At 36.1% G+C, this 25,504-nt stretch overlaps 1 protein-coding gene across 3 annotated transcripts in view; it reads right to left on the reverse strand.

Moving 5' to 3' along the window:
* Positions 1–25,504, reverse strand: part of LOC106668239 (epidermal growth factor receptor) — a 179,155-nt gene that overhangs the window by 85,285 nt on the left and 68,366 nt on the right. The window contains exon 1 of one of the 3 annotated variants that reach the window (XM_014396785.2): positions 11,121–11,382. The exons of 1 other annotated variant lie outside the window; for it this stretch is intronic. The gene's annotated coding sequence lies outside the window, so the exon portion shown is untranslated. Of the gene's footprint in view, positions 1–11,120; positions 11,383–25,504 lie in introns of those variants that run through there. One more of the 3 variants, XM_014396784.2, reaches the window with a different exon arrangement.

A 25,504-nucleotide genomic window follows, 5' to 3' on the forward strand; every position in this document is an offset into this window, starting at 1 on the left:
ATAGTGCTGTTCGTCTTCTAAGCGCATGTCTGAACTTAACGAAAGAGGGAAGAAGTGAATTTAAAGTCCCAAATGGTCCAGTAGAAACATTTTCGAGGATGTGGTCTAATATAGTATATTGCTCGGTTGTTTCCTATCTATTGGCTTCGGAACTGTCATTTATGTACTTTTAGAAGTTTGTAAAATGTGAAGATAAGGTTTAAAATAAGTCAGATTTTTTTCATCCCTGAAGATGACCAAATTCTGAGATATTTCCGATCGGGCAGACATGAACGATTGGATATGATCGAAGTTCAAATCTGTTCTTGATGGAGATATAACAAATCAAAGATGGAAAAAAGCGAATAAATCTCCAAAACGATCCAGTAAACGTTTTAGGATATGTGTGGTGATTAGTGACCGTTAATAGATAATTATTCAGAAATCGTGATATGCGGTCTGGTGTGATGTAGGTTTCAGAAAAATATTTTCTTTATCGTGCCAACGTTTCGATCTTTATTGAGATCATCTTCAGGGCTCAAAATGTTTGTCTTCTGTGTAATTGTGCCATTCTTACGAGTCGTGTTGAGAGTGCCCGAAACGTCACACCAGACCGCATCTCACGATTTCTGAATAATTAGTTTTAGGATATTTGGTTATACAGCTTGGTTGTTACTGATCAGCCTAATCCCATTCGATTGGTACGACAGACGATCATCTTCCGTAGTCGGCCTGCCTTTATGCAAATCCTTTTAGAAGTTTGTCGAAAATGTAGAGACAAAAGGATTAAAATAAGTCAGATTTTTTCCATCCCTGAAAATGGCGGAACGTCGAAACACGCTTCCGTTCATTTTGGTTGAAGAAAATCAACACACACACAAATAAAACTCTAATATAAAAGCAAAAGCTGAATAACAAAAACAAGACAGCGAAGATAGGTGGACAGGAATTTTCCAAAACGGCCAAACTACTTCACCCAGATCTTAACAAAAAATCTCGTAATTAATAAAGACTCATCTTATCAGGTAGAAATTCATCATCATTATGACTAATCCTCAATAATGATAATCGAGTTTCATAAACGAAATGGCTTAATTATACGGAACGTCAGTAGTGACATAAGCAAATTTTCAACGCGGCTGGTATGAGCAGAGCAACACTCCAATAATATCTGTTTTTCTGAACTTCAAATAATTCGAAATAGTTTTGAAAAAGTGATCGCTTGCTGCATGCAGCAGCTACAGGGCCAGTGTTACACTAGGAATACCTGAACACCTGCAGATATGAACAACAAACATGCAAATGGAAATCAACAGGTCCAGAGTGGCATAAAGACAAAAGGATGTTATTATAAAGCAAATTAAGGTAAAAATTGAAAACATTTTCTCTTAAGTATTAAAATAATCTTCTTGGCCAGAGCTCCAATTGTTAAAATACGCAAAAACTAGTTTAATCTATGATGATATTGATGTTGCATGGTGTGTAAAAATAGGGATAATGACGTTAATTTTATTACAATTAATTAAGGTTTCCAGTTGAGATAAAAAAGTCAATGGCACGAGCGGGATTCGAACCCACGATCTTCGGCTTGATACGCCGCTGCTCTACACATGAGCTATCGTGACCTCGATCCAGTCGGATATCAACTTCCCATCTCAACCACTCCTTTTGAATTTTCCCTCCTTTTTGCCATTTCATTTGTCGCCGAGAATCAAATTGATTACACATTTGAAAAATGCCAAAAAGGTGGAAAAATTCAAAAGGTGTGGTTGAGATGGGGAGTTGATGTCCGAGTGGATCGAGGTCACGATAGCTCAAGTGGTAGAGCAGCGGCGTATCAAGCCGAAGATCTTGGGTTCGAATCCCGCTCGTGCCATTGACTTTTTTATCTCAACTGAAAACCTTAATTAATTGTAATATATTAATTGGTCAAGCGGACCACGAAACTAGTGAATTGGTTAATTTTATTGTTTAAAATTTTATATCATTTTTATTTTATGGCATTCAGAAAAAGGCAGGGAAACAATCTAGTTTTGTTGTTTTATAGGTTTTTGAAATTAATTCTGATAGTTAATTGTTAATAATAATTTTCGTTAAATGTAAACAAATGTTGCTGACGAGTCGAAAACCGGGTGGCTAAAACGGGCCGAAGAAAGGATCGGACACGTCCTGCTAGACAATGCGTTTTTTGACACTGAACCCCGTCCTCTTAAGTGGGGGCACCGATGCACAATGCACTTCCTCGTCGGCCGGGAAACGCGTTTGAGAAAGTACAAGGACAGATTCACGAGAAAATCTAAATATATGAAACAAGTCAGAAGGAAAAAAAAAAAAAAAAAAAAAAAAAAAAAAAAAAAAAAAAACCACGGCTATGCTGCCTATCAGAATTACCAGAAGACAAAAGCCGCCCATCGTACATCCCCGTGGGGGTTCTCGACTACGTAATAATTTTCTACGCAGGTCTAAAATAACGTCGGAGGGTGTGGTTGATAAATCATCCCTGTGTTTTTCACCTGTTCGCTCAAGGGGGTGAAATATTTCATCGCCAGGTAGCGAAAGCTCGAAGCCGCCATGGACACTTTCAGGCTTTTCAACTTGACATCTAGAGTTGATATCGATCTAAAGACTTTTTCGAACGTTTTTAACGAGGTACAGTAAAATCAGCAAGAAAAGTATTACCATGAAAAAGTTGAAATGGTACGAAAGAATCCATAACTTCCCATTATCCTCTAAAAATATATAAACGTGCATAATTACAAAATATTCTAAGATCTTGTAGTTTAATAATCTAAGATCATCCTGGTCTTTTTTGAATATTGGGGTTGAGTTGCAATTACGTCTGGCTAAATAAAACCAGCGAGGATAAGCGGACCAGGCTAAATTAAAATTAAAAAATCTCCAATATTGCAGATCAAGATTCTACATAGCAAAGAGAAAAAATGTGAATAAACTATGTCCAGTATTCATGTATAGTAACTAACTAGGTTGTTTTCAGTCATCCTGGTCCGCCTATACTCGCTAGTTTTATCAGTCCGACGTGTTTCGGCATTTTGCCATATTCAGTTTGTGCAATTTCTCAATCACGCTTCTTTATCTTTTTCCTGAAGAAGCGAAATAATAAGTTAGGTTTTTAACTACCCATGGAGATGGTCAAATCTTGAAATACGTCTTTTAAGACCAAACTTGAAAGGATAGACAGACCTGAACGACTGAAAAAGACAAAAGTAGAATAATTTTTGCAATCTAGGTGCATGATGCAACATAGCGTCCAGTATAAATATTATGGAAAATGTGGTCATATAGCTTGGCAGTTTTCCAACATCCTGGTCCGCCTATTCTCGCATGTGTGACCATGTGTTCATCTTCTACGATCTTTCTTTGTGCTATTATTTCCAACAAGTTTATAAAATGTAAAGAAGGGGTTAGAATAAATCAAAACTCCCACTGAAGATGGCGTAATGTTAAAAAGCATCTATCAGGACAGAAACAGAAATGTTGAGCAGAACTGAACGATCAAAATTGATCATATTTCAAATATATTAATTTCCGTTCAGCAGGTGAAGGGCTATGGACATAGCAAAGAAGGAAGGGGTGATTAAATATACAAAATGATCCAGTATATGTATTTTGGAAGGTGTGGTTATATAGACAGGTTGTTTTCCATCATCCCGGTCCTATCCTTGCTGATTTGACCTGCAGACGCTCATCTTCAACGATCTGGCTTTGTGTTATTATGTCAAACGTAATTTTCTAAGTTTGTAAAAGTCAAGGGACAAAAGGATTAGAATAAGTCAGGGCATCCACCCTTGCAGATAGCCTAATGATGACATTCATCTCAGGACAGAAACGGAAAGGTTGGTAGACCTGAAAAATCGGAAATGATCAAACTTCAAAGGCTAGGGACATAACTAAGACATAAAAGATGAATCTAAAGGGATCCAGTATAAATATTTTGGAGGATTGCTTATAGGCTTGGTTGTTTTGGTTAATCCAGGTCCGCCTACTCTCGCTGTTTTTATCAGAGAAAAGTCCTTCGTTTTCCCGCCATCTGCATTGGTCCGTTTCTGCATTATTTCACTCACGGCCTAGCTTCAAATGAACCAAATAGTTCTGTAGATGACGGGCTGGGGACATAGCAAACAACGAAGAGGTGAATAAATATCCAAAATGATCCAGTATATGTATTGTGGAACGTGTGGTTAAATAGACTGGTTGTTTTCGATGATACTGGTCCTATCCTCGCTGATTTGACCTGCAGAATGTTATTATGGCAAACTTATTCATAGTTTATACGATGTATAAGAACAAAAGGGTTAGAATACGCTTTTCCCATCTCTGAAGATGGTCACGTCTGAAACGACAGAAACAGTAAGGTTGGGCAGACCTGAACGATTCTATATGATCAAACTTCGAATAGAGTAATGTTCGTCCTCTAGACATAGACAAATTTTGGAGCATGTCGTCATGTATAGTATGTAGCTCAGTTGTTTCCTGGACAATAAATTCTCGTACCCTTTTTAAAAAGATAGTTCCTACTCACAGTAAGTTGTTTTGCAATGATCCGGATTTCGAGCCTTTTAGCTCATCATCAGGTTGAAGGACTTCTACAACCTGATGATGAGCTAAAAGGCTCGAAATCCGGATCATTGCAAAACAACTTACTGTGAGTAGGAACTATCTTTTTAAAAAGGACTGAACACCACACTCACTCCATCATTTATCATTTCTATAAATTCTCGTTAATAGGTTTAGTGTGTCAGGCACTAGTCTTCAATATTCGGCTCTTTAGAAGTTTGCAAATATAAAGTGGCTAAAGTATAAATCGGAATTTTTCCAACCCCTGAAGATGATGAAATGCCGAAACACGTCGGTCAGTTAAATAACGAGGATAGGTGGACCCGAAAAAACAACACAGGTTCATCATTACGTAGACCTTAAGATGATCGTTAAGCTACAAGTGCAAAAGTCGGAAACACAAAAGTTTCCAATTATTCCTGTACACGTGTCGGGAACGATTCCACCCCAAAGGTAAGACTGTGGGTTCAACAAGTTTGTACTTCCTTTCTACAACTTCTTCCCGGCTGAGGGCGGAAAGCAAAGCGGTGCCGGACGCAGGACCGATCTAAGGGTACATATATGGCGTTGATAGAAAAGAGGCTGTCGTCCTTGGACGAAGAACGGCCCCACTCCGCAAGCAAATTAGACCGCGTCCGTTCCTCCTGGGGCCAAAACAACGTTTCCTTTTCGATTTGGAGACACAAGAACTTTGACAAAATAAAGCCCTCCGAAGAAAGCCAGCGAAGGAGAAGACATGCCCAGATGAAAATGACCTGTACTGCATTACTTGCAAAACCAATGGAAATTAGGTCCAAAATCTGACAAAATTTGGAATAAAAAAATTTTAATTTTTGAAATATCGATAAAGCCCAAGGGATTAGGAATATTGTCAACCAAATCATAATGGACTTCATTTACCAATTTTTATTTATATGAACTTACTCTTGTTTTGCGACTGAAGCAAGACCGATAAGGAACATTTCTTAACACTTTCTTTTTTTTTAACGAGAGAATAAAAGCCAATTGTTTTGACCCGTTGAGATTAGTTATCTTATCGGTAATACGTACACGAGTTATATGTTTTTTAACCGGATAACGTGTTGGACACGTGTGCCATTGAAGCATGAAGGAAAGATTCTTCTATGGTTTTGCCCACACGCGACTTCCACTCCATTCGGACAAAGTGACAACATAAACATGTTATTTAGTGACTTTGCAGCTGGCTGTATCAAAATTATGGGGAAAAGAACAACTCAAAACATCTATAAAAACTCTGTGGTTTGTGATAATCCTGCTGTGGCTTATTTGGTCTGCAGAGTTTCTGAATTTCGCCAGGTTTCAAGAGGGCCAAATTGAAGGTTCATCACCTAGCAAACCCGAATAATAATCTCACAATTTTACTTTAATGAGCCATGTAAGAGCCTGCTATTTGATTTCGTATAAAAATATGTTATATAACACGATAAGGTTGCTGATGAAACCATGCCAGAACATAAATTTTTATATATTTTGATCAGTTATTTGAGCCTGTTTTTGACAAATTGACACAATTACTCTTTCCTATGCTGATCCTGCTAAAGAGGACTGTTATTATTTTTGCCGTTTACGATCATCCTGGCCTTCATGGTCTGGTTTATTTGGTCTTCAGAGTTTCTGTACTTTGCCGGATTTCAAGAGGGCCAAATTGAAGGTTCATCACTTAGCAAACCCGAATAATAATCTCACAATTTTACTGTAATGAGCCATGTAAAAGCCTGCTATTTGATTTCGTATAAAAATATGTTATATAACACGATAAGGTTGCTGATGAAACCATGCCAGAACATAAATTTTTATATATTTTGATCAATTATTTGAGCATATTTTAGACAATTCGTCCTGAACTTTTTGTAGTTTTGTACCCAGCTAAAGAGGACGATTATTACATTTGAAGTTTTTTTTCGTTTCTTGGCATCCCTGTCTGTTTCATTCTAACTTGTTTTAGCATTTTGCCATCTTCAGAAGCGGGAAAAATCCCGACTTTTTTTGACCCTTCTTATTTCTCAACCTTCTAAAAGTGCATGGTTGACAAAATTCCGACCGACCAAACCAGTTAAAATATGCAACTCGGAGACCGCCAAACTAAAAACGTCTTAGATAAATTGTCTCCACACCGTAAATAATACGTTTTCATTTTATCATCTTCCTTCGTACATTTCGAAGTATTATCTGAACCTGGGACGAGTATGATAGTCACCATGACTTTTGTCGAGCTAAGCTTTCGTCGGAATTCGTCGGTAATGACAGGCCGATGGCCAACAACTGAAACGAGACAAACACCGTTAGGCTCGGACAAAATTAACTTTTCGATTTCACACCGCTGTCGACACCTTCAGCCCAAGATGCCGATATCGATTCTGTTTTGAAAGACCGGAATGTTAATTAGACAAAAATAAATAAAAATAGAGAAATACTTCATCATATTCGTTGAAATGGTTAAACGTGCACAAATACAGTTAATTTATGTAAATTTTCATAAAATTATCATGAAATATCTAAAGGTTTTATAATTCGAAAGCTTGTACACTGAAAGAAGAACAATAACAAACAAACAGAGTACAGAAAAAAACTGACAAATAAGTAAAATAATTTTAAAGCACACCTGAACATCGTCTGATACCGACTATGAACAAACAATATAGTACAAATATTGCTTTCTTTTAAACTAAATTCAAATTTTATATTGAATTATTCATGTTTGAAAATGTATTTTGGTCGTTTCAGATCATTTTGGCCTGACTATCCTCACTGTTTTGGTCATTCGGACGCTCGTGTCTTCTCACCATGTTCAGGTTTGGTCATTTTTTCATACACGTATCCTTTATAGGTATGTAAAATCGGCAGGGAGTAAAGGGTTAGAATAAGTCAGGGTTTTTACTATATCTGAAGATGTTAAAAAGTCAATCAGGGAAAAACCAGAAAGGATGGGAACAGTTGAACTGTCGGAAACCAAACTTCAAATACATTAATTTTTGTCCTTTAGATGCAGGATAGCAAATGAGTGAAGAGGTGAATAAATTTCCAAAATGATCCAATTAATTTTGGAGGATGTGGTTATACAGTTTGGTAGTTTTCGATCATCCCGGTCCGCTTATCCTCGTCGGTTTGACCTGTCAGATGCTCATCTTCAACTGCCTTTGAGTTATTATGTCAAACATGAAATTTTCGAAGTTTGTAAAAGTAAAGGGACAAAAGGGTTAGAATAAGTCAGGGCATCCACCCCTGCAGATAGCCTAGTGATGACATACATCTCAAGACAAAAACGGAAAGGTTGGCAGACCTGGAAAATCGAAAATGATCAAACTTCAAAGGCTAGGGATTTAAGAAAGACATAACCGGAGAATCTAAAATGATCCAGTAAAAATATTTTGGAGGATTGCTTATAGGCTTGGTTGTTTTGGATCATCCTTGAGGTCCGCATACCCTCAATATTTTTATCAGACAAAAGTCCTTCGTTTTCCCGCCATCTGCATCCGTTTATGCATTATTTTACTCACAGGGCCTACCTTCAAATGAACCAAATAGCATGTTATAGCTTCTTAGTTTCCGATAATCATGGTCCGCCTATCTTCGCTGGTTTGGTCTCGGACGGTTTTCTTGCCACTTTCAGTTGTCAATTTGTGCATTTTATCAATCGCGTATCCTTCGTACGTTTATAAAATCTGAAAGGTCGAAAGGGAGAATGGGCATATCTGAAGGGGAGGACTGACTTCAAATATTCTAGATGCTGAATGGAACATAGAAAAGGAGAATTAATCTCCAAACCGAACCAAAAAGACCATGAAAATCAAGTTTTAGCTTCGTAATTTTCAATCATCCTGGTCCGCCTATCCTCGCTGGTTTGGGTCTGTCAGACGGTCTTCTTGCCACATTCAGTTGGCAATTTGTGTATTTTATCAACCGCGTATCTTTCGCAAGTTTGTAAAATATGAAAGGTCGAAAGGGATAGAATATGTAGAATATCCTAAGGATATTCCATGAATTTTTCCAACACCTGATGATGATAAAATTAAGAAATAGTTTCACAGGGCAAAACTAGTAAGAATAGACATATCTCAAGGGTAGGACTAACTACAAATATTCTAGATGCAGGATGGAACATAGCAAAGAGAGAGAAGGTGAAAATTCTCCAAAATGAACCAAAAATCCAATGAAAATCATGTTTTAGTTTCCTAGTTTTCTATCTTCCTGGTCCGCCTATCCTCGCTGGTTTGGTCTGTCGGACGGTCTTCTTGCCATTTTCAGTTGTCAATTTGTGTATTTTATCAATCGCGTAGCCTTCGTAAGTTTTTAAAATCTGAACGGACTGACTTCAAATATTCTAGATGTAGGATGGAACATATCAAAGAGAGTGAGCCGGTGAAGAAATCTCAAAATGAACTAAAAAGACCATGAAAATCATGTTTTAGCTTCGTAATTTTTAATCATCCTAGTCCTCCTACCCTCGCTGGTTTTTATCTGTCAAACGCATTTAGCATTTTACAATATTAAGCGATCCGTATGTAGAAATACGTCTGACAGGAAAAAACTAGAAAGAACTGGCAGATCTGAATGATCGGACACCTAACTTAAAAAAACCTTAAACGCAGGATGCAACTTGGCAAAGAGGTTTTTTTGAATAATCACCGAAATGATCCAAAAGACTAACTTGATAGTTTCCTGGTGCCCTTACCATCGTTGTATTTTATTTGTCATCCTTGTCCCATCAGCGATTTATACATTTTTTCATTCGGACGCAGGATGCAACCCAGTAAAGAGGGAATTTGCGAATAAATCTCCAAAATAAACCAAAAAGACCCAAAAATATAACCATGGCGTTTCCTCGCTGGTTTTAACCGACTTTCTCGCCATCTTTAGTGGTTTATTACTTCTGTCTCTTTTAAATACCAACAACCTGATATACGTTATAATCCAATATGAGAAACACAACTTCAAAGACTACAAGACTAGTAGACAAAAAAGACAGATGAGTTTGTAACTGTTGCATTTTTCATTTGTAATAACTTTTTTTGTGAATAACGATATTAGTTATTGACGACCGTGATGAACAAATTTGGGCTTAGGGATATCATAGTAAAGCTATTTGCTAAATATTAAGATGTGGTTTGCACGATGATGAACCTTTTAGCTAGGTCGTCTCGCTTCACTAATGCCCTGCCTATTTTTAAAAATAGACACATTTTTAAACGTTCGGACCCGCAGTTCTTTTTTTATAAATTACGGTCATATCAGACGAAATACGGCTTCCTCATGTGGAAAAAAAACACCGCCGCCGCTGTCCGAAAAAGGGTCCCTACCAGTGTTCCCAATTTCACAAATGGAGACATTCGTATGGAAATGGTCGTGTTTTTGGGGTTGTGGTCCTCCGGGGGTCCGATCCACGGATCAAATGGAGGTAAAACACAAGGCTAATCTGCATAGCAATCGTAAAGAACCTCGGTCACGAGGTAGATCCACTTTCTCAGCGGACTGTACCCCCCTCAGGTACCACACTCGGCCCCACACAAGATCTCTGATAAACATTCCGAGAACACGATTTTTCGTCCTCTTGGATACATTTTTACCTTTGTTATATAAAACATCATGCAAGAGGTAAATATTTGTTTTTTTGTTTACAAAGGTCAAATGGTTTTATTCTTAACCCTCGGGAAAATTGGCGAACTTGCGTGAAAAGTTTTCGTTTGTGTTTAACTGGGAAAACCGATGTTCATTTATGCGGATTTAAATAAAACGACGGTTCGCCGGGAGAGAAAGTCCCCTTCACCCTCACTGACGACTGGGTGGGGCGTAACCCCATTCTTCAGCGTTGGAGGAGTAAACACCTGATCCGAGGATGTCTTCGGACAAAGGTGGATGGCCAGAGTCGCCGGTGGGATTTTTCCGTGTTTCACCTCGAGTGGTACATAATAGCCGGTGTCTGTTCAGCCCCTGCTTTTGTCCCGTCGGGGATCCTTCGAAAAACCTTCGGCCTTTACCGACAAATGATTTCCCACCCTGCACGACAAAAGGTCGGCTGAAGTCAGGAGAGCGGAGTTGATTAAAACCGACGTCCAGCAGGAAAAAAAATAAAGAAAAAACTGCGCCTTTTTTTACCCTAAGCGCTTGTGCATACTTAGTGAAACCACAAGTAAATAGAGGATGTGAAAGTAGTCGTGAATGGACTGACAACCCCTCTTCCCGTTGTTTTTACAAAAATTAATACTTTTTTCGTACAAATAGACAAGCTCAGTTCTCTCCTCCTACTACATCAAATTGAATACATTAAAAAAGGAGATTTTATGTTTATGTTTACAAAAGGATGGTTTCTTATGACCTTAGTGAAGTACTTGCAGCAGTGTTGAAGATTTAATATGGAACATCATCCACATGTAAATCTCAAAACTGCTACAGCCTTTACCAGCTATGGTATAGAATGGCAACCAACTGCCTATGTTTGTTTTATTGGAAACCAACTAATGGGTTGGGTATGAGGAATGTTTTTTGCTAAAAAATAAAGCCGCGCTTATGTAAGATGTTGTTCTTTAAATCAAAAAATAAGTTCTCACCTGTAGGTTGAATACGTTGTAAATATCCTATGCTTGTTCGAAACAGTCCTGCAGATGAGTATACACCCTTGAACCTTTTCCTAGGATGGAAAGATTGGAATAAACGTCAATCACAGGCACCCCGAGATATAATCGCGTTTTGGGCACAGATAAACTTTTTTTCGAGTGGACGAAGGACGTGACCCTCGTAAGAGGAAAAGCTCGCGAGCTGTGACTGACTGGCAGACCGGCCGAAGTGCTCGGTGTCGGTGGAGGGAGGCGGTCGCGGCAGAAACTCCGTTTCACCTGTGGACAGGTGAGTGGGGATGAGAACAGGCCCCACTACGACTACGTCCACGACAATATGGCCGGCACCTCGAAACCGCACTTATGCATTTTCATAAATTACCCTAAACGTACTTCCGTGACCCAGTTCGTCGAATCCCTTGAAAAAAGTCGCGACACCATAAGACTTATGTCAATGGAACCATAATTAAAAAATATATATAAAAAAGATGAAAAAGTATACTATTTTAAATAATCTTTACGAAAAAAAAATACAAAGTAAAATATACCGTTACGTACTAAAATCCCTGGGTTCCTCTAAAATAGCGAGGATAGGTAAAATCAAACATTCATTTGGTGTCCGAATCAAACTTGACATAAGCCAATATAAGCCGGCGTACAAAAAGGGTACATTTTTGGTCCCATTATACTGACGATCTGATAAACGCGATACCCCAATTCTATATGTCTAGCTTAAATCCTATCAAAGCTTCTTAACATCCAAAAATATCAAATCAAGGTGGACAAAGTTTTAAACTGAAAAACAGAACCTCATCTGTATCTTTTTTCACTCTATGATGATGCCGAATTAACGTACTTACTTGGGACTTAGGCAAAAAAAAAGATATAGGATCACCTCACAAATCTTCAGAAACATTATTTGAATAGAAGATTAGAACAACTAACCGAATGTACTAAAATCCTTGATAATCAGGGTAGGAAATGGAGAAATGTATGTAAACTGCTCAAAAATGAATATGGACATTGCTAATTTTGTGGTATTTACTTTCCCCAGCATTTTCATTTTTTTAAAACTATAAACTGCATTAAAATTTATAAGAAATTATTATATTTTTTACTGAAGGAAAATTTAATTAAGGGATTTTGAAAAATAACAAAATAAAAGATCTTAATTCAATACTTTTGTTTATTGGGCATAATATTTTTTTTTAGAAACAATTAATACAATGTATAATGTCCTCTGTTGGCTAAAACCTTTGTGTACCTATTTTTCACTCCATAGATGTTGCAACGCTGCACTCAGTTGTTGCAGGTCAACTGGATGCGGATTGCGATCTAAAAGACTTTTCTGCAACGCCATCCCAAATGTGATCAATGGGATTAAGGTCTGGAGACAATGAGGGAAGGGACAGATGGGAAATTTCCAGGTTTGATAAACAGTGACCTCAATAAGGTCTAGAAGTGTCATCCAAAAATCGAAAAAAACCAATGAGATCCCTGGGTAATTTCCTGGATGGAACGGACTGCGGTGAAGTTGCCTTCAACATTATGGAGTCCGGTTCGTCCTCCAGTAAATCCCAGACTAGATCATTCATCACTTCCTGCAAACTGCACTGAAGGGAACATGAACTGGGGCATTGCACGTATCCCATGTTCTCGGAAGACTATTCGGCGCCTGCTATCGCTATACAGACAGAAACGCGACATCAATAAAATAACAGCATTTCAATTAGTGTCCTCTTCTAGGCGCTCGCTGCACCATATTCTCATAAGTTGCGCAGGTACTCAAAAAGGGGCATACGTCAAGACACCTCGTACTTCATTTAGGATCTAACGGGCACTATGGAAAGGGTTCTGTCTTGCAGCAAAGACAATATCTGTCCACTATCTGACCTATTGGAACTTCAAGTCTGTCGGAAACGGGCTAAGGGAGTCCACGCTCTTAGCAACGCCAACTGCCACTGCGATATCCAGTTGCCGGTAACCCCTCGATGACTCATTCTCACAATAATAGTGCGAACTTCTGGTTCAATATGTCTTTCCATGTTTAAAGAGAATACAACTCGATTAAAATTGAGAAAAGGTTTTTACTTACAAAATGAGTAATCTTCATGTTTACTATTTAAAAAAAAGCGCATTTGTAAGTATGTTGGGTTCGAATGCAGGGCTGCTGGATTTGAACTCGGGACCTTTACCTTACATTAATGAGCGCCGTGTCATCGCCTAAACCGTTGCAGTCCCGGACCCCCATGTTTACTATTCTTAAGTAAATTCTTTATTAAAAATGAGGATTAACATTTGTTTCTCTTTGGTTTGTATTTTCTATTTTGTTTTATCTGTCTAACAAGAAATCGGTTAAAATTAAATAGAATAACAATAAATTACAAATTCAATTTTGTCCAGTTTAGAAAGACTACCCATTTTCAATCCCTTAAAATAGTGATCGATGGAAGGTCCTCTCAAAAGCTGATCATAAAAATCTGGCTATCCTTGGATAAGGCTGTCTTCACACAACCACACTGAAGAGGGCGAAATGCCGAAACGTGTTTGGCCTACCTGCACAGCGATGATAACCAGACAGTATGATAACAAAGGACCAAACTATATTTAATTTGTCCTTTTTGAACATCCTGTCTTCCTATAGTTAGTGAGTAGGTCGGCCAAACAAGTAGGTAATTCTCCGTCTTGAGTGTTTGGGTTGGGCGTAGACAAAGCATAGACAGCGAGGATAGACGGACCACGATGATCAGACACGACCAAACTATTAATTTGTTTGGCCTTTTTGATCTTCCTGTCTGCCTATACTCGTTGGTACTTCGGTCAAATGCGTTTCGGCATTTCGTCATCGTCAGTGTTGGGTTAGCATTGGAACGCACAAAACTCAGCGAAGATGGGTGAAGCAGAATGCTCAAAACGACCAAGTCATATTTAATGTTGTTTGGTCCATTTTGATCTTCCTGATTTCCATGCTCAGTGGTACTTCGGTCAAATGTTTTTCGGTATTTCGCCATCTTTAGTGTTTGGGGTATGTGAAGACAGGCAAAAAACAGCGAGGATAGACGGACCAGGAAGATCAGAAACGACCAAATTATATTTAATTTGATGTTGGTTCTTCTTGACTATCCTGTCTTCCTATCCTGGCTAGTTTGATCTGCCAGACATGTATTGCCTTGGGTGTTGGGTTAGTGTGAAGACAGATTAAAATCAGCGAGGATACACGGACTCAGGTGATCAGAAACGAACAAATAATAACTACTTTGTTGTCTGGTCCTTTTATATTCGTCTCGTTATACTCCGTGGATAGGTCGGTCAAACGCGTTTCGGTCGAAATGCCGAATTGCACTTCTTCATCCGAGTACTAAACCTCAGCAAATCGAGCAAAACGGCAGTTGATATTCAGAAAACCAAAAATGTTCCCTTTTAGTACGCCGGGTTAAATTGGAGAAGTGTTTTATTTCAAATTGGCATCATCTCTGATTTTTCAAACCAAATTATAACACAGAAGGATGGCATGAACGAATGATTATCCACAACATTATTTCTCTACAAGCATTTCCTTCAAAACTGAAAAACATTCACAAGTTGGAAGGAACAACAGCTAGTAGGCTCTGTCTGATTCTTTAAAATATTTAATTTCAATTTTTGCTTTCCGTAGAATATATATTCAAATCAAAACCAGGACATTTTAAAAGAAAAACGGTGTCGGAAAATGGGGACACCTCTTAGGACAGCAATTTTCTGAAACGTTAGCCCAATACCCTCTGATACGGTGTTTCTGAAAGGCCAAACGATACAGATTTATCTTCAGCCAGATGTGAGTACTTCCTTGATGAAAATGACTTGTATACTGAACAAAACAATTTGTTCGCTATTACTAATCATCTATTACTAAGATTTGATAGGCAGGAGTAGTACATCTGACTAAAGAACGTTTCGAATTGTCGTCATCCGCCCACTGTTAACGCTTTTTGGATCAACAGCCAATTAGCACCTACATCGATTTTAGTCTCAGAACTCGGCCTCCAAATTACAAAAAAAAAAAAGGACAAGAGAAAAATCATTGGTATATCTTTATCGTCCAACGTCGTCGCCCTTGTAGGTCTTGAGATTAATTAAGTCGTGACTGGTAAAACTGGCATCATCGTTGATAAGCTAATCTATTGAAAATCGCATTAGTCTCCAGTTCATCTGACTGATGATGCCTGGAAGGCTTGAACCCTTATGAATTGTCGATATGGTGTAGCAATAATGATTGGTAGTCACTAGGTTTTGGTTTTTCGAAATACAATTAAGCCTTTAACAATTAATTCGGTAAATTGATTTTAGCTTTCAAAGAGCAAAACAATTGTACAAATCCCATAAGGGATATAAAGTGTTTGTGATGGCGCTAGAAATATAAAAAAAAAGATAGAAATAAGGAAAGATAATGAAAGGTACAGTTAGGACGTTTTAGTTCGTACAGGTCCGTTTATTAGCAGTCTTGTTCTATCTCGTTCGTTCATCTCGCCTTCTTCAATGTTGGTACATTTCACCCTTTCTCATGTTCATGGTGCAAGCTTAAACTATATTGTATTTGTGAGAGATCCTTTTGAAATCTTCGGGGTGATACACCTTTTTTTTTGATAGTTGCTTTAAATAGTTAAATATTTAATTTTAAATAAACCTTTTTTACCTCTTAATTTTATATGAACCTTTGTACTTTCAAATTTACTCTTTCTTGAAAGCATTGAAAAACTTAGAAGATGTGTGAAGTAAAATTACTGTATATTTAAGAAACAAACAAAACATTCTGGATGAATTGTTTTCTAAATCTGAGTTAAAAAAATATTAGTTGCAATTAAATTAAAAGTTATATAAAAATATATTTTCATTAATTCGAGTGGTTTTTACGTTAAAAAATTGGTCTATTTTTTAATTAATAGAATATTTACATGTTTTTATATTTATGTTATATAACTTTTAATTTTGATTACAATACATGTGGTATTTTATTTTACAATCCATTTTGTATTAAAAAATTCTGAAATTAAAAGAAAACCCTTTATTTTAAAATTGAATTGTATATAATTTTTAATTTTAATTGTAAATAATTCTCATATGGTCTTCTAAGAGCTAAATAATTTTATATTTAAGAAAAATTCCCAAATAAACAGCAATTTTAATTTATATGTTTTCGTATCATCTCCTAAGTTTTAACCTAATATAAGGTTAATTTAAAGTTAAAAAGGGTTGATTTGAAATTAAAAAGGATTAATTTGAAGTTAAAAACGGTTACTTTAAACTTCAAACAAAGTTAATTTCAAGTTAAAAAGGGTTACTTTAAACTTCAAACAAAGTTAATTTCAAGTTAAAAAGGGTTACTTTGAAAAAGTTAATTTAGAGTAAAAAGAGGGTTAATTTGAAGTTAAAAAGGGTAAATTTGAAATTAAAAAGGATTAATTTGAAGTTAAAAACGGTTATTTTCATCTTATAAAAGGTTAATTTGAAAATAAAAAGGGTTAATTTGAAATTTGAAAAAGGTAATTTAAAGTAAAAAGAAGGATAATTTGAAATGGAAAATGTTAATTTGAAATTAAAAAGGGTTAATTTGAAATTAAAAAGATTTAATTTGAAGTTAAAAACAGTTACTTTGAACATCAAAAAAGATTACTTTAAAGTAAAAAGAAGGTTAATTTGAAGTAACAAATGTTAATTTGAAATTAAAAAGGATTAATTGGAACTTAAAAAGGGTTAATTTGAAATTTGAAAAAGGCAATTTAAAGTAAAAAGACGGTTAATTTGAAATGGAAAATGTTAATTTGAAATTAAAAAGATTTAATTTGAAGTTAAAAAAGTTACTTTGAACGTCAAAAAAGGTTCCTTTAAAGTAAAAAGAAGGTTAATTTGAAGTAAAAAAGGTTAATTTGAAATTAAAAAAGGTCAATTTGAACTTCAAAAAAATTAATTTGAAGTTAAAAAGGATTAATTTAAAACAAAAAGGATTAATTTGAAGTTAAAAACGGTTACTTTGTACTTAAAAAAGGGTTAATTTGAAATTTGAAAAAGCTAATTTAAAGTAAAAAGGAGGTTAATTTGAAATAAAAAAAAGGTTAATTTGAAATTAAAAAGGGTTAATTGGAACTTGGACACAGAACTAAAAATAATACAATTAAATATATAAAAAAATAAATAAATTCAATGTGTTTAGAGTTCTGAGACAACAATTCTTTTCCTACAGAAAACGCAATGGATTTTTAGCAATTTGGTCGGTGATAGATTATGGGCCAAATTACTGTTTTTTTTTTAATCTTTCTCCATAGAAGAAACGCAAATAAAGAAATATATTTATTTCTGGAAGTTTACCGTATGTAATTATTTAGGTTTCAAGCTATGAAAAATATCACCCCCCAATAAGTTTTTAGACAAACTAATATCTGGAGTTAGTCTCAAAGTAATCATCTTTATGTATATTAAGAATAGAACAGACAAATAAAAGCTAAAAAAGCTCAGTTTGTTTTATAAAGATTTTTCCTTGATGTCGGAGAGGAACGCCATGACAAAATGACCGTAAACGGTCAAGCTGAAGCTACGAAACTATTTTTTATGAAATATCCTTGTGAAATAATCAAGATTGGAAAAAAAATCAAGCAGTAGAATATCTGTCATTTGTAGATGATAGTTCAAACTATCGTTCTTTGTTCCAGCAGTCCAGCTGTCTATCTCACGAGATAAGCTAACTAGCTGGTAACAAGAAAAGATTTAAGGAATGCAAGAAGTCAATAAAACTTTCAGGGACGAACAAAGGGTTGCAAAGCGGAAAATTTTCCTTAAAAAACCTCCCTGCTTTTCAGGCCTAATGTGAACAATTCACCAAAACCCTCAAATACATCAATGCTTCGGTTTCATGCTTTGGACCTTTTACTGCTGATTGTTCTCGAACGCATTAATGTTCATACCCGACGACTTGTAGAATCATAAGAAATTAAGAGCGTAGAAAAACTCCGAGGCCGTTTTGGAGGCGTAATAGCGAACGACGCCTTGGTTTATGCAATTTCTCGAAACTGCCGTGTAAATTTCGATTTTAATGGCCGGTTTTAATAGCCCTGTAATTAGGGTCGATTTTATGTATCATCTAATGATGCGTTACAATGACGCAATGGTTTATTTTACTGGAGGACAATTTATTAAATTTAAAATGGAAACTGATTATATTAAAAACCATAAAATTTTCTCTCCTTGGCTTAGCATTTTATGATTTTTTCCCGTTTTCTAAATTTCTTGAAAATGTTTTTTTTTCACATAACATCTTAATTCAAGGATATAAATAAAATTCCTCTACCCAAAAGTAAAAGGAATCCGGTTCTTCTTTAAATCTTGTAGCCTATTCCAATCAATTAGGATTATTTTTCTCTTCGAGTTGAAAACTGTATTATACAATAATTAATGTTCTAAATAATATCTAAGTAAAATATCTAAAATTTATCGAAATAAAAACATCATGTGAAGAATTTTTGTTTTATTTCTCTATGTGATATAAAAATATCAAGGCCTTACCTTCAATTTTGCAGCAGATGCTTTTTTTCTGGATGCCTTACGAAGCCATGATGTCATCATAATCTTCAAAGATGTTGATCTATGACAAAAACTAAAGCAATTAATTTGGGGGGGGGCTGTCCTGTCCGACTACTTTTATTTTATCTATCTGTGGTAAGTAAGTCAAACGTGCTCGACCTCTTGCACGTAAACGAAGAATAAAGGAAGGACTCTTGCAACAATTCGAACAAAATAAGGAAGTTTATACATTTTTAAGCCCTTCCGTGCAAAAGAATTACGGACTTATTCGTATTGCCTGGAGTGTTTTCATATAATTTGAACTGTACAGATGTCTCGGTTTGTTTAACAATCGGTGACAATGGCTCAATTAGCACATACGTTGTCAGAAATATGCGCCAGAAGGAAAAATTCCAATATGTCAAACACCATTCCATTTTAGACGTAATTTTCAAAATAAACAGTAAAACAGGTCTGGCAGACAGACCAAGCCTGAAGGTACAAATATACTTTGAAAAAGAAGCTGGAAGTTTTGTCAAAACAGGACAAAGATGAAATTGCAGTTAAGTCATTTCGGATAGTTTGGCCATTTTCGCAATTTTGGCTCTTTGCCTTGTTCAGTTTTTAATTATAATTTTGGTTAAAACACATCCACTGAAGATGGTCACGAGCCGAAATGCACTTGTGAGACCAAAACCAATCCATCCAAAACCACGCATACCTCAAAATTTTAGAATGAAAACGCAGAGAAAAACCGCCAGTAGAGTTTAAAGTGGGTAAAGCCAGAATAACCGGATTTTAATTTTTTTTAATGAACAGCTCTAGCTTTTAAATGAAAGGCATGCTTTTCCATCATAAAAGTGGGCAATTGCTCGATACAGGATACTGAAGGGGCAACGTCAGGGTTTTAGGTTTTTTAAATTTGAACAAAACATTCCTTGTAAAACAGAAAGGAAGGACTTTTGCATTGTGAGCAACCGAAGTGTTTTCAGGCTAAGAACAGCATGGTACGAAGTGACAAACTTCGAGGTGTGTAAGGAGAAACCGATATGTTTACAGGTGAAGTTCAGTTTGATGCAAGGTGGTACTTTGCAGGTACTTTTGATGTGTTAAAAATCGATATGTTCCAGGCAAAGCTCAGCTCGGTACGAGGTCAGGACATTCGAGGAGTATAAGTTCGAAATTTTTCCAAGCCTAGCTTTAGTTCAGCTTAGTGAGGGCTTCCAAAGTGTTGAAGAAGCAACAAACATGTGGAGAACTTTTGGGATGGATTCTTTTTGGTCCGAGGTGGACACTTTCGTCGTCTTTGAACAACGGACATGTATCCAGGCAAAATTTTGGTTAGTGAGAGGTGAGGATGTGTTGAAGGAGTAACCCATGTGTTTTCAATTGAAGGTCAGCTTGGTGCGACAAGAGTACTTTCGAAGTGTTGATGGAGCATCCGATGTTTCCAGTCGAAGTACAGCTTGGAGCTAAAAGGTGAGGACTTTAGACGTTTGGGACTTTATTACATACTTTACTTTCCCTAACACGTGTAATTCACACTCGACTGCGACAAAAATAATTCAACTCGTCGACTCGATTTTCTTTTCTTTATTTTAAAAAAATGAACTTTTCAAAAATAAAACTAGAGAGAATTTCCAGTAGTGAAGATCTAAAAACGAACAACTGATTAAATGTTTTATCATCGCGTAAGAATTTTAATTAATAAATAAAATTAGTAAGTATATAAAAATTACATTTTGGTGTTTCGTAATAAATTTTTAACAAATTAAACGATGTTGAAGAAGAACCTATCATGTAAAATCTCGCCGTTTATCACACATGGTTGAATTGTGACTTGTTCTAGCAGTCTCCTCCAAGTCCACTAATTAAGTCCTTCTTTTACCAACTCATGGTACTCCTTCAGTAACTTTGCAATGAAAACCTAAGCATAATTTTAAATAAAGGAAAATCGGAATAACCAATTCGATATAGATTTGAACAAGTAGCAAAGGAAATTTTTGAACCCGGCCGTTAATTGTGATCACCCAAGCCCAAAATAGGCCATCTTAAAAACGAATCAGTTTTTAATTTATAATAAAATCGTCCAACCCTGTTGAGAACTGGCAATTGAGAGATTAATTCAATAGGTTTATCGATTGATTTGTTATCAATGCAATTTTTTAAATAACCTTGTTTAGAGTGGCTGAAGAGTTCGACTGCTAACAACAAAACAAAAATCACCAAATTATTTACAAAACATTTACGTATTTTGTAATCATCCCAAACTAATTCTCTCTCTCTCTCTCTCTCTCTCTCTCTGCTCTCTTTGTCGCTTTTTACCTCTCTCTTCTCTGCCTTTTCATCTTTCTCTTTGTTTTGCTTTCTCTCTCATTCTGTCTCTCTTTCTCTTTTCTCTCACAGTTCCTCTCTCCCTTTTCTCTTTCTCTCTCCCTCTATCGCTATTTATCTATCTCTTTTCTCTCGTTCTCTCTTCCCCTCTCTCTCTACTCTCGTTCTCTCTTTTTCCTTCTCGTTTTGCTCTCTTTTCATCGTTCCGTCACTCTTTTTCTTTCTCTCTCTTGTTCTATATTCCTCTCTTTCTATTTTCCTCTCCCTTTTCTCTTTCTCTCTCCCTATATCTCTATTTATCTATCTCTTCTCTCTCTCTCTCTATCTTCTCTCTCTCTCTCTCTCTCTATCTCTATCTATCTCTGTCTATCTAACTATCTGTCTAACTCTCTTTCATTTAATTTCTATTTCATTTCTTCTTTCTTTATCTTCATCTTTAGTATTTACTATGTATCTCCAATTACCTTCTACTTCCACTCTTATTTTTATTCTACTATTTTCTCTCCTTCCCCCCTCTCTCTCTCACTCTCTCTCTCTCTCTCTCTCTCTCTCTCTCTCTCTTTACTGTCTACTCCAACTACTCACCCCTATAACTCTCATTCTTTCTTTCTTCACACGATCTTTATTTATTCTCATTTTATTACTCTCTCTCTCTCTCTCCCCGACAGTTCTTATCTTCTCTCTCTCTCTCTCTCTCTCTTTCTCTTTTTGTCCCCCCTCTCTATCTATCTATCTAACTCTCTTTCATTTAATTTCTATTTCATTTCTTCTTTCTTTATCTTCATCTATAGTATTTACTATCTCCAACTACTTCTACTTCCACTCTTATTTTTTTCTACTATTTTTATTTCTCTATTTCTTATGCAATTTCTATTCGTATTTTTATTTATCTAATCTTTAGTATTTACTATGTATCTCCAATTACATTCTACTTCCACATTTATTTTTTTCTACTATTTTTATTACTCTCTCCTCTCCTTCCCCCTCTCTCTCACTCTCTCTCTCTCTCTCCCTCTCTCTCTCTCTCTCTCTCTCTCTCTCTCTCTCTCTCTCTCTCTCTCTTATTTAATTTCTGTTTGTACTTCTTCTTCCTTTATCTTGTATTTACTTTTTATCTCCAACTACCTTTTACTTCCAATCTTCTTTTTATTCTACTCTTTTTATTACTCTTTCTCTCCCCTCTCCATTTCTTTCTTTACGATCTATATTTATATTCTTTCTCTTTTTATTATTCTCTCTCCTACCAGCTCTCACTCTTTTTTACTCCAACCAACTCTCACTCTCTCTCTCTCTCTCTCCCTCACTTTCTCTCTAACTCTCATGCTCCATTCCTCCCACTTGATCTTTATTTATATTTCTTCTCTTTTTATTACTCTATCTCTCAAATTTCTTTTCTTTTTATTATTATTACACTCTCTCCCATCATCTCACCCTCTTTCTACTTCTCATGCTCTCATCCTCTCACTTGGTCTTTATTTATATTTCTTCTCTTTTTAATAATCTATTTCCCATCAGCTTTCCCTCTTTCTCTCTCCAACCAGTTCTCACTATCGCTATTTCTATCTCTCTTCCCTATAACTCTCTTGCTTTCTTTCCCTCACACGATCTTATATTTATTCTCATTTTATTACTCTCTCTCTCCCCCACCTTTTCTCACTCATTCACTCTCTCTCTCTCTCTCTCTCTCTCTCTCTCTATCTATCTCTATCTCTCTTTCCCTCAACACACGGGCTCTTCAGATTTTCACGAATTCTTAAGACAACTTATTGTGATAACGAAATAACCAAACTTCGTTAATAGAAAATGCAAAAGCCTTCCAATATTTCTCTTTTACGTAAAGAGATCAAACACTATAAAATAAGTTCAAAACTTGTACAACGATTTTTTGTTTGTAATTTAATCTTTTGTTTTGTCCACGTCTATGTCAAAATTGCATGTTAAAACATTATTTTTAAATAAAACAAGGAAACAAACCGAAAAAAAAACGATTCCAAGATAAAATGGATAAGCTCCATTACCTCAAAGGTTTTGCTTTAACCCTCTCTTACTCTCACCTTCGTCCTTCCGTGGAAAGGCTCCGGCATACCTGTAACATATATCAAGACCGTGATCAGCGTGAAGTACACTCAACTTAGAAAACTGATAACCTTCTACAGTGCAACTGCAGCATAAGAGGGGCCGACTTGTTTCGAGTCGGTCACGAGTTAAATATATATCACATATGAGGAAAATAATTGGTGGAGTATAATTAGAACAGAAGAAAACAATCGATATATTACAAAGGATTAGAAAAATGAACAATACGTGATAAATTTATTTAGTTTTAATCCGTTTGCCCTATTTAAAAATTTAAAATTTTAAAAAATTAAGGTTTCATACGGCTTAAGATTATGACTCCAAGTCGGCAAAACCATTGGGTATTAGCCAAAGGTGCTCATTGTGTTAAAACGAATACTTTTTTGACGCACAGGTTCTGTTTTGAATCTAACAGCATATTCGACTATGTTACCCGATGTGCAAGTGTGGGATTTCTTTTGTTAGGTTATAACATTCATAATAATTCCATTCACTATTTTTCGTGGTCCTCTTGACCAATTAATACAATTCAATTATCTAATTCATAATAATATTGTCGTAATTTTTTAATATACCACAAGTGAAAAAAAACAAAACAATGTACATTTGTACAAATTTAAAAATAAGATAACTATCAGGCACTACAGTGGCACATCCACTAGTGACCCATGAAGGCTGCGTTTCACTTCTCTACAAGTGGCGAGGCGAGTGACGCTTTGACCACCTGGACCCTTGAAACCTTGGAGAATTTGGAAATAGTAGAGGATGTTAATGTTAGGACTAATGGTTTGGGCTGTAATGAAATGGATTAGTGAAATTTTTTGTACCTCGATTTTATGACATATTTTACAAAATATATGTTAAGGCCATCGCGGATGTATCTGAAATATTTGATTGAACCCCAACAGTTCGATGCAGTACGTCCGAATTGGCTTTTATCTCGAATATCAGGTTTTTTATTATTATTTTGTTTCAAATGTACGCCCAAGGACAGGCGTGAAGAAAATATGCTATCTAGTCGGTGCAGTATTCCACGTTGGTGGGTAAAGGTTATCTTAACTTTTGTTAAAATTTATTTTTATTCGCTACTTTTTCTGACAAAAGTCTTGTTTGATAAGTTAACCCTGTAGGATGCGATGTGAGAAAATGTTTTTTTTTTATTGTACATAGGATAAGAGTATCCAGTATTAGCAGTACGTGGAATATAAGAGGGGACCAAGGACCATGTTGGACCCAGTGGATATAGAATAGTAGTCAGAGACTGAACTTTGGCTGAGCTGAAAGAAGCGATCAGTCAGATATAGATCGGAGGACAAGGAATTAGTTAAGAAGGATGGTCTTAAGCAAACACAGTAAACCGAATAGCAGATCCTAAAGGCTTGAGGCACATCAAGGAAAGCACCCGAGCAGTACTATTTCAGCTCAAGAGAGAACGATTGGTTAACTTTAGGAAGGAACATTCTATGTAATGGGTGTATTATTTCACGTTGAAGGGTAATGCCTGTCTATTAGCTTTTATTAAAATTTAATTATTCGCTACTGTTTCGGGAGAGGTTCTATAAGGGTTGGTAGCCACACTGCCCCTCCAGTGCGGTTTGGAGGAGGTGGTGTATTGTTCTAGGCTGGGATTTACACTGGAGGACGAACTGGACTCCCATATTGCTGAAGGCAACCAACCTCACAGCAGTCCGTTACGTCCAAGAAATTATCGAAGAATACATCCCTCCAACCAGGGATCTCATTGGCAGTGATTTTCAATTTCTGGTTGGTAATGCCACAACTCAAAGAGGTAGTTATAATATTTAGATAACCTTCTGCCCTTTCTCTCATTGTCTCCAGACTTCAATCCCATTGAGCACATGTGGGATGGCATTGAAGAAAAGGATTTTCGATTACCATCCACAGCCAGTTGACCTGCAACAACTGAGTGCAGCGTTGCAACATCTATAGTGAGAAATTCCTTATTTAATTAATGACAACCTTATGAACAGTACGCCTAACAGGTGCTCAAAGGTTTTATCTAACCGAGGACATTACACACTGTATGCCCAATAAACCAAATCATTGTACTATTTCTAATTTCTCATAAATTTGAACACAATTTATACTAAAAATAAAATAAAAAACGCAAGGGAAAATAAATATGTACTACAAAATTGGCAACATCTCTATTCATTTTTGAGCAGTTTAATTTGCCGGCCCTAAAACTAAAAAAAAAAAAGAATTAGGGATTATAAGCTTATATGATTTACAAGCGTTATACCATGTTGCATGCACCCCATATTTGTCTGCTTCTATTATGATTGATACTGAATATCTCCCTGATAAAGCCATTAAAAAATGTCATCAAAAGAAACAGTTGTGGTTGTGAGGATAGGTATCTTATTTTTGAATAATTTTATCACACCGTTATAACTATCCTCATAGTGTAAACCCTC

The sequence above is a fragment of the Cimex lectularius genome, unplaced genomic scaffold, assembly GCF_000648675.2.
Source record: "Cimex lectularius strain Harlan isolate CLEC.00 unplaced genomic scaffold, Clec_2.1 scaffold71, whole genome shotgun sequence".
Taxonomy (NCBI): Eukaryota; Metazoa; Arthropoda; class Insecta; order Hemiptera; family Cimicidae; genus Cimex; species Cimex lectularius.